The sequence below is a fragment of the Homarus americanus genome, unplaced genomic scaffold (genome assembly GCF_018991925.1).
Source record: "Homarus americanus isolate GMGI-L3 unplaced genomic scaffold, GMGI_Hamer_2.0 scaffold30858, whole genome shotgun sequence".
In the NCBI taxonomy this organism is placed as follows: Eukaryota; Metazoa; Arthropoda; class Malacostraca; order Decapoda; family Nephropidae; genus Homarus; species Homarus americanus.
The window spans coordinates 2,311,678-2,323,181 of record NW_024737697.1 but is presented as its reverse complement, the minus strand read 5'-3'; positions in this window follow the sequence as shown (position 1 = coordinate 2,323,181).

The window sequence follows — 11,504 nt, the reverse complement described above, 5'->3', positions numbered from 1 at the left end:
CTGCCCTGGACGGCTCTGCTCTGTGTGTGCTGCTGCCCTGGACTACCGCTCCCCTGGACGGCTCTGCTCTGTGCATGCTGCTGCCCTGGACTACCGCTCCCCTGGACGGCTCTGCTCTGTGCATGCTGCTGTTCTAGACGGCTCTGCTCTGTGTGTGCTGCTGCCCTGGACTACCGCTCCCCTGGACGGCTCTGCTCTGTGTGTGCTGCTGCCCTGGACTGCCCTGTGCTTGCTGCCCTGGCCTGCAAATTTATAGAGCCATTAAGTTTCCATTAATAAATGTCTAAATGTCATTACGTCTTTATTAACCTTTTCCAGCATTTTCAACTTTTACAGAAAATTGACTAAGTTCAGCTTCAGATTTTGAAGCAAAATAATTTAATGAAATACTTGAAAAAAATCTTAATTCATTATATACAAATGAAAAATATATAAACTTGAAAAATAAACAATATATATTGTATATATATATATATATTGTATATATTGTATTTAAAAATAAAAAAATATATATATATAAATAAAAAATATATAAATAAATAAAATATATATAAATAAAAAATATATATAAATAAAATATATAAATAAAAAAAATAACTAAAATAACCTAAACCTGAAAAAAATAGCTAAAAATACAGAAAAATAGCTGAAAATGTGAAAAAAATTAGCATTTTTTATGAAAAAATGGCTAAAAATTGCGAAATTTGAGTGAAAAATGGCCTTTTTTTTTTTTTTTACTTTTGAGTTAGCCATTGCCAGGAATAACGTTGAAAAAATTTGGTAAAAGATAATCGGAAGGGTCTCCGGAGGAAGGCCTTCAAATTATCATTCACCAATAATATAAAAAAATACAAGCATAACGGACTACCTGGCCGTGGGAAGAGTAACTCAGTAGGGGCCCAGTGAGTTACTCTCCCCACGTCCAGGTAGTCCGTTATGTCTTATAATACACAGATGCCAAGCTGGAGCTCGTAAGAATGACACAAATGTTTCACCTCTAAAACCACACAAAAATTTATTACTCAAAATATGCCCAGGAATAAATTTGGCCATTTTTGGAGTTAAGAATATTTTTAAACAATGAATTTTTGGACTTCGAATATTTTAAATGATGAATTTTTAGACTTAGAATATTTTTAAAGCTGAATTTTTGGACTTAGAATATCTTAAACGATGAATCTTTAGACTTATAATAATTTTTGGACTTAGAATATTTTAAATGATGTATTTTAGGACTTAGAATATTTTTAACGATGAATTTTTGGACTTAGAATATTTTAAATGATGAATTTTAGGACTTACAATATTCTTAACGATTAATTTTTGGACTTATAATAATTTTTGGACTTAGAATATTTTAAATGATGAATTTTTGGACTTTCATTGAATAGGATCGCTGTAATTCATACTTCGGCTTAATTCGTATGTTTCTCAAAAAATTAATTGAACGATTTGAATTTGGAATGAATATGAAATAACTGAGTGATTCAAAAAGTTGCCTTGGCTGTCATATACAATATTATATTTATAATTATTATGCAAATATAAATAGTTATAAAATGTACTTACAATAATAAAGTAAATAATGCAGTAATAAATAATGAGAGGTGAGATCGTAGATGATATTCCATAAGTGTAACGGCCACACTGGTAAATGAAGTAAAAACCCTCATTGGAGAAATATAAGATGAAATTTTGGAGCTGATTTGACTATAGTGCATTTTTTATCAGATGAGAAGAGATGCCCCGCCCCCTCCTCAAGAGTTACACCTGATTGGCTGTTGCAAATCTGTCCGATTTCCTCCTAAAGTAATGATGTATTTCTAAATGAGTTTATTCATAATGACCATTTCTGACGAGAAAGACATTTAGCTAAATTATATAAAGATTCATACATTAATTATATCAAACATAAACATGTAGGAAGTTTATCAGAAATATTATACAAGAATTAACTGTTAAACTCTGGTGGCAAATTGACGCTTTCGGTTGATGCATTTAATATATACTTATTTTTACCCACAATAATACACAAATTACGTATCTCTTCTCAGCTGGGATAAAACACACTATAGGTTCCTCTTCTGCCAACTAACACAACAAAACAAGGGAGAAACACATAGAACAAAGGAAAAGTCTCCTGAGTTAGGTAGGTTGGGGATTACAGTATTACCCCGCCTAACGCGGTTTCACTTAGCGCGTTTTATCATATACGCGGTGCCGCCTCGCCAGAGCTGAACTTTCACTTAACACGGATTTTTTCATCATATACGCGGTGAGTGTCCGGCTCGAGACGCTATTTTTAGATTTGCCCCACCCTCCACCCTGCCTGACTGCCTGTTTTAGCTCATAAAATTCATACAAATTACCCGGCCAGAATATAATTTACATTGCTGGAATTCTTATAATTTGGTGATCATTTTGAATATAAACATCATATATTTTGCATTAGACATACAAATTTTAGATAAAATGTTTACTCTTGAGTAAATATGTTATCTTTTGTGCAAAATATATGACATTTATATTCAAAATATTCCTGGTCTTACAAGGAATCCAGCAATGTCAATTATATTATCCTAACTTTAGTTTGAGGTATTATTTATTACAAAAAAGTTAAGTATTCTGGTTTTCCCACACATCTCCTTGGGACGGTTGGTGGGGGGTGGGGGGGAGGGAGGGACCGACCGACCATCTGTTACCCTGTGAAGAATATTTTTTTTTTTTATTAACTGAAGATATTTGTTTTAGCTCATAAAATTCATACAAATTACCCGGTCAGAATATAATTTACATTGCTGGAATTCTTATAATTTGATGATCATTTTGAATATAAACATCATATATTTTGCATTAGACATACAAATTTTAGATAAAATGTTTTCTGAGTAATATGTTATCTTTTGTGCAAAATATATGACATTTATATTCAAAATATTCCTGGTCTTACAAGGAATCCAGCAATGTCAATTATATTATCCTAACTTTAGTTTGAGATTTTATTTATTACAAAAAAGTTAAGTATTCTGGTTTTCCCACACATCTCCTTGGGACGGTTGGTGTTGGGGGGGAGGGAGGGACCGACCGACCATCTGTTACCCTGTGAAGATATATTTTTTTTTTATTAACTGAAGATATTTGTTTTAGCTCATAAAATTCATACAAATTACCCGGTCAGAATATTATTTACATTGCTGGAATTCTTATAATTTGATGATCATTTTGAATATAAACATCATATATTTTGCATTAGACATAAAAATTTTAGATAAAATTTTTAATCTGAGTAAGTATGTTATCTTTTGTGCAAAATATATGACATTTATATTCAAAATATTCCTGGTCTTACAAGGAATCCAGTAATGTCAATTATATTATCCTAACTTTAGTTTGAGATTTTATTTATTACAAAAAAGTTAAGTATTCTGGTTTTCCCACACATCTCCTTGGGACGGTTGGTGTTGGGAGGGGGGGAGGGAGGGACCGACCGACCATCTGTTACCCTGTGAAGAATATATTTTTTTTTTTTATTAACTGAAGATATTTGTTTTAGCTCATAAAATTCATACAAATTACCCGGTCAGAATATTATTTACATTGCTGGAATTCTTATAATTTGATGATCATTTTGAATATAAACATCATATATTTTGCATTAGACATACAAATTTTAGATAAAATTTTTAATCTGAGTAAGTATGTTATCTTTTGTGCAAAATATATGACATTTATATTCAAAATATTCCTGGTCTTACAAGGAATCCAGCAATGTCAATTATATTATCCTAACTTTAATCTGAGGTATTATTATTACAAAAGTTAAGTATTCTGGTTTTCCCACACATCTCCTTGGGACGGTTGGTGGGGGGTGGGGGGAGGGAGGGACCGACCGACCATCTGTTACCCTGTGAAGAATATATTTTTTTTTTTTATTAACTGAAGATATTTGTTTTAGCTCATAAAATTCATACAAATTACCCGGTCAGAATATAATTTACATTGCTGGAATTCTTATAATTTGATGATCATTTCGAATATAAACATCATATATTTTGCATTAGACATACAAATTTTAGATAAAATGTTTTCTCTGAGTAGATATGTTCTCTTTTGTGCAAAATATAAGACATTTATGACCAAAAATATTCCTGGTCTTACAAGCGAATCCAGTAATGTCAATTATATTATCCTAACTTTAGTTTTTAAGAGATTTTATTTATTACAAAAAGTTAAGTATTCTGGTTTTCCCCACACATCTCCTTGGGACTTGCTGGTGTTGGGTGGGGAGTGAGGACCGAATCGACCATCTGTTACCCGTATTAATATATTTGCTTTTTTATTAACTGAAGATATTTGTTTTAGCCCATAAAATTCATAAAATACCCGGTCAGAATATTATTACATTGCTGAATTTTATAATTTGATGATTTATTTTAAATATAAACATCATATATTTTATTAGACATACAAATTTTAGATAAAATTTTAATCTGGAGGCATGTTATCTTAGCAAAATATATGACATTTATATTCAAAATATTCCTGGTCTTACAAGGAATCCAGCAATGTCAATTATATTATCCTAACTTTAGTTTGAGATTTTATTTATTACAAAAAAGTTAAGTATTCTGGTTTTCCCACACATCTCCTTGGGACGGTTGGTGTTGGGTGGGGGGGAGGGAGGGACCGACCGACCATCTGTTACCCTGTGAAGAATATATTTGTTTTTTTATTAACTGAAGATATTTGTTTTAGCTCATAAAATTCATACAAATTACCCGGTCAGAATATAATTTACATTGCTGGAATTCTTATAATTTGATGATCATTTTGAATATAAACATCATATATTTTGCATTAGACATACAAATTTTAGATAAAATTTTTAATCTGAGTAAGTATGTTATCTTTTGTGCAAAATATATGACATTTATATTCAAAATATTCCTGGTCTTACAAGGAATCCAGCAATGTCAATTATATTATCCTAACTTTAGTTTGAGGTATTATTTATTACTAAAAAGGTAAATTTTCTGGTTTTCCCACACATCTGGTAGGGAGGGTTGGTGGGGGGTGGGGGGGAGGGAGGGACCGACCGACCATCTGTTACTGTGTGAAGAATATTTTTTTTTTATTTATTAACTGAAGATATTTGTTTTAGCTCATAAAATTCATACAAATTACCCGGCCAGAATATAATTTACATTGCTGGAATTCTTATAATTTGGTGATCATTTTGAATATAAACATCATATTTTTGCATTAGACATACAAATTTTAGATAAAATTTTTTCTCAAATTAACTATGTTATCTTTTGTGCAAAATATATGACATTTATATTCAAAATATTCCTGGTCTTACAAGGAATCCAGCAATGTCAATTATATTATCCTAACTTTAGTTTGAGGTATTATTTATTAAAATTTAGTGGTTATCCCACACATCTCCTTGGGACGGTTGGTGGGGGGTGGGGGGAGGGAGGGACCGACCGACCATCTGTTACCCCGTGAAGAATTATTTTTTTTTTTATTAACTTAAGATATTTGTTTTAGCTCATAAAATTCATACAAATTACCCGGTCAGAATATAATTTACATTGCTGGAATTCTTATAATTTGGTGATCATTTTGAATATAAACATCATATATTTTGCATTAAACATACAATTTTTAGATAAAAATTTTAATCTGAGTAAGTATGTTATCTTTTGTGCAAAATATATGACATTTATATTCAAATATTCCTGGTCTACAAGGAACTAAGCAGCAATGTCAATTATATATCTCTAACTTTAGTTTGAGATTTTACTTATTACAAAAAAGTTAAGTATTCTGGTTTTTCCCACACATCTCCTTGGGACGGTTGGTGTTGGGAGGGGGAGGGAGGGACCGACCGACCATCTGTTACCCTGTGAAGAATATATATTTTTTTTTTTTTTATTTACTGAAGATATTTGTTTTAGCTCATAAAAATTCATAAAAATTACCTGTCAGAATATGTTATTTTACATTGCCGGGAATTCTATAATTTGATGATATCATTTTGAATATAAACATCATATATTTTATTAGACATACAAATTTTAGATAAAAATTTTTAATCTGAGTAAGTATGTTATCTTTTAGCAAATATATGACACGAGAGTTCAAAATATTCCTGGTCTTACAAGGAATCCAGCAATGTCAATTATATTATCCTAACTTTAGTTTGAGATTTTGCTTTGGTTGGTAAAAAAAGTTAAGTATTCTGGGTTTTCTCCCACACATCTCCTTGGGACGGTTGTGCTGGGTGGGGGAGGGGAGGACCGACCGACCATCTGTTACCCCTGTGAAGAATATATTTGTTTTTTTAATTAACTGAAGATATTTGTTTTAGCTCATAAAATTCATACAAATTACCCGGTCAGAATATAATTTACATTGTTGGAATTCTTATAATTTGATGATCATTTTGAATATAAACATCATAGATTTTGCATTAGACATACAAATCTTAGATAAATTTTTTAATCTGAGTAAGTATGTTATCTTTTGTGCAAAATATATGACATTTATATTCAAAATATTCCTGGTCTTACAAGGAATCCAGCAATGTCAATTGTATTATCCTAACTTTAGTTTGAAGTTTTTAATATTACAAAAGTTAAGTATTCTGGTTTTACATCTCATGGGACGGTTGGTGTTGGGAGGGGGGAGGAGGGACCGACCGACCATCTGTTACCCTGTGAAGAATATATATTTTTTTTTATTAACTGAAGATATTTGTTTTAGCTCATAAAATTCATACAAATTACCCGGTCAGAATATAATTTACATTGCTGGAATTCTTATAATTTGATGATCATTTTGAATATAAACATCATATATTTTGCATTAGATATACAAATTTTAGATAAAATGTTTTCTGAGTAAATATGTTATCTTTTGTGCAAAATATATGACATTTATATTCAAAATATTCCTGGTCTTACAAGGAATCCAGCAATGTCAATTATATTATCCTAACTTTAGTTTGATTTTTATTTATTACAAAAGAGATTAAGTATTCTGGTTTCCCACACATCTCCTTGGGACGGTTGGTGTTGGGTGGGGGGGAGGGAGGGACCGACCGACCATCTGTTACCCTGTGAAGAATATATTTGTTTTTTTATTAACTGAAGATATTTGTTTTAGCTCATAAAATTCATAAAAATTACCCGGTCAGAATATTATTTACATTGCTGGAATTCTTATAATTTGATGATCATTTTGAATATAAACATCATATATTTTGCATTAGACACAAATTTTAGATAAAATTTTTAATCTGAGTAAGTATGTTATCTTTTGTGCAAAATATATGACATTTATATTCAAAATATTCCTGGTCTTACAAGGAATCCAGCAATGTCAATTATATTATCCTAACTTTAGTTTGAGATTTTATTTATTACAAAAAAGTTAAGTATTCTGGTTTTCCCACACATCTCCTTGGGACGGTTGGTGTTGGGAGGGGGGGAGGGAGGGACCGACCGACCATCTGTTACCCTGTGAAGAATATATATTTTTTTTTATTAACTGAAGATATTTGTTTTAGCTCATAAAATTCATACAAATTACCCGGTCAGAATATTATTTACATTGCTGGAATTCTTATAATTTGATGATCATTTTGAATATAAACATCATATATTTTGCATTAGACATACAAATTTTAGATAAAATTTTTAATCTGAGTAAGTATGTTATCTTTTGTGCAAAATATATGACATTTATATTCAAAATATTCCTGGTCTTACAAGGAATCCAGCAATGTCAATTATATTATCCTAACTTTAGTTTGAGATTTTATTTATTACAAAAAAGTTAAGTATTCTGGTTTTCCCACACATCTCCTTGGGACGGTTGGTGTTGGGTGGGGGGGAGGGAGGGACCGACCGACCATCTGTTACCCTGTGAAGAATATATTTTTTTTTTTATTAACTGAAGATATTTGTTTTAGCTCATAAAATTCATACAAATTACCCGGTCAGAATATTATTTACATTGCTGGAATTCTTATAATTTGATGATCATTTTGAATATAAACATCATATATTTTGCATTAGACATACAAATTTTAGATAAAATTTTTAATCTGAGTAAGTATATTATCTTTTGTGCAAAATATATGACATTTATATTCAAAATATTCCTGGTCTTACAAGGAATCCAGCAATGCCAATTATATTATCCTAACTTTAATCTGAGGTATTATTTAATACAAAATGTTAAAATTTATTTTTTTCACCCCACATCTCTTGAAGGGAGGATTGGTGGGGGGTGGGGGGAGGGTTGGGACTGACCGCGCGGTTGGAAGAGGGGGGAGGGCAAGGTGGGGTACTTTGATTGACAGAGAGTGTCCTGAAGATTATTTTTTTTTTTATTAACTGAAGATATTTGTTTTAGCTCATAAAATTCATACAAATTACCCGGTCAGAATATAATTTACATTGTTGGAATTCTTATAATTTGATGATCATTTTGAATATAAACATCATATATTTTGCATTAGACATACAAATCTTAGATAAAATTTTTCTCTAGGTAACTATGTTATCTTTTGTGCAAAATATATGACATTTATATTCAAAATATTCCTGGTCTTACAAGGAATCCAGCAATGAAAATTGTATTATCCTAACTTTAGTTTGAGGTATTATTTATTAAAATTTAGTGGTTTTCCCCCCAAAATTTCTCAGAGAGGGAAGAGCCGGCAGTGTAGTGTGAGAGGGGGAGGGAGTTGAGTCCATTATTTGAATGGACATTAACTTGGCGACTGTATTTCTCTATTTCTCTTAAGTATTAATTGTGTGCATGTACCATCATAAAATTAAGATGTTATTTTTACTACAACATAGTTATGTGTCTTCAAAAAGTGGAGTTTGGGGGTTGGGCTGGTTTCTATTGGAATTAATCCCATATGTTCTGTTGTTCACTTAACGCGGATTTCACTTAACACGGTTTAGTTTAACCTAAATGGTAAATATATGTAAAGTACCTGAACGGTTCAACAGTCTCACTAAATCACATTAATTCTAAAGTCCTTAAAAACAATTTTGTTCTTTAATTTCAAATCATATTGTGATGGAATTCTAAGTCCAGGTAAATTTAAAATATAAATTTAGCCAAATTATACCTGGATAAACAGTGAGAAATAAAGGTGTTCTGGTTTATAATTAAAATAAGACAAATTGTCAATCTTCCAGAGCCACAGCTAAACATCTCAGTTTAATATTGACCTCCACCTCACACTGGCTCACACTACAACAGAGTAACACCTGTGATGAAACAACATTATCAGAGGAAAGATCAAAATATTTACATACACTAGACCACTTTAGATATATATATATATATATATATATATATATATATATATATATATATATATATATATATATATATATATATACCTTTGATGCAGCTGAGTGAGATATATGGTCATCTCACGTCATGTCACCTTTGATACAGCCGAGTGAGATATAGGGTCATCTCACGTCATGTCACCTTTGGTACAGCTGAGTGAGATATAGGGTCATCTCACGTCATGTCACCTTTGGTACAGCTGAGTGAGATATAGGGTCATCTCACGTCATGTCACCTTTGGTACAGCTGAGTGAGATATAGGGTCATCTCACGTCATGTCACCTTTGATACAGCTGAATGAGATATAGGGTCATCTCACGTCATGTCACCTTTGACACAGTCGTAGATAGTTTAAATCGTCACAGCTGTCCTGAGTTGTACTTATAATTATCTTAGCTTGTAAGTTAAGCAAGACACACAGGTAATGTTCTCTTCACTCGTTGTTCCTTGGTTTAATGTAAACACACATGCTGATTTAATAGTTATATTGGGTAGTAATGTCTGTACAATTATTTGGTATTGACAGACTAATGAGCATTAGCTATTGGCTTGTAATTAGCTGATATAATTAGAGAGAGGTACAGCCCGGAGAGCTGGTCTCACTTTAGGGCATCGTGTCGGGCTGTGAACTGGGCTGAACTCTCTTGAGTCTGGTGACTGGACAGTAATCACACTTCAACAGGTCATTAACTAAACAGCCTACCACACACTGAGGGTTGAGTCTGTAGTTTAATGGGCTGTACACCCCAGGAGGTGTGACAGAAGAAATGTTTATGGGCTGTACACCCCAGGAGGTGTGACAGAAGAAATGTTTATGGGCTGTACACCCTAGGAGGTGTGACAGAACAAATGTTTATGGGCTGTACACCCTAGGAGGTGTGACAGAACAAATGTTTATGGGCTGTACACCCTAGGAGGTGTGACAGAACAAATGTTTATGGGCTGTACACCCTAGGAGGTGTGACAGAACAAATGTGTATGGGCTGTACACCCTAGGAGGTGTGACAGAACAAATGTTTATGGGCTGTACACCCTAGGAGGTGTGACAGAACAAATGTTTATGGGCTGTACACCCTAGGAGGTGTGACAGAACACATGTTTATGGGCTGTACACCCTAAGAGGTGTGACAGAAGAAATGTTTATGGGCTGTACACCCTAGGAGGTGTGACAGAACACATGTTTATGGGCTGTACACCCTAGGAGGTGTGACAGAACAAATGTTTATGGGCTGTACACCCTAGGAGGTGTGACAGAACACATGTTTATCGGCTGTACACCTTAGCTTTCGTCTTTATTCAGGACATCTTCAGAGGCAACTGGATTACATGGACAGAGAGAGGCTTAAATATACAGGGTGACCTAAAAACATGAGGTCAGGTCAAAATGATGACATCCACTAATCCCCACACCAACACACACGTAGAGGAGCTTAAGAGAAGGGTGGTGACGTGACTAGCCAAGTCAGGTCAGAAAAAAGGGATCCACAAAATAACTATCATACATCTAGATCAAAGGTTTTCAAAGCATTTTTAACCTTGGGCCACTGACAAATAAATTTATGTAACATATTATCAGTTTTGAACTGACCATCACTAAGGTTTATTGATTTTAATTCCTTAATCAAACTAGCTTCAACAAGAAGTCTTTCTGTGACACAAGATGATTTGAATACTTCTAAGCCTTTTTCCCAAGCAATGGGGTGATTATTATTCTAACACATGAACAAACAAGGCACTCAGATGCAGTTCTGATATTATACTTATGTTGTTTGATCGAATCAAACAACATATGTATAATATCAGAACTATATATATATATATATATATATATATATATATATATATATATATAGATAGATATATATATATATTATGTAAACTTATCACATAAGTTTACAATTGGTTCAACCTGCATATAGACAATGGAGGTATACAGTTCAGCATGTATATAGCCAATACAGGTATACAGTTCACCATGTATATAGACAATACTGTATATTGTATTAGCCTCTCACATTAATATTATATAAATATGAGCTAAGGACATATATTCATTATATACATTCTATCACCCAGACTATTGAGCATACAGCTACATAAACATTTGATCTGTCACA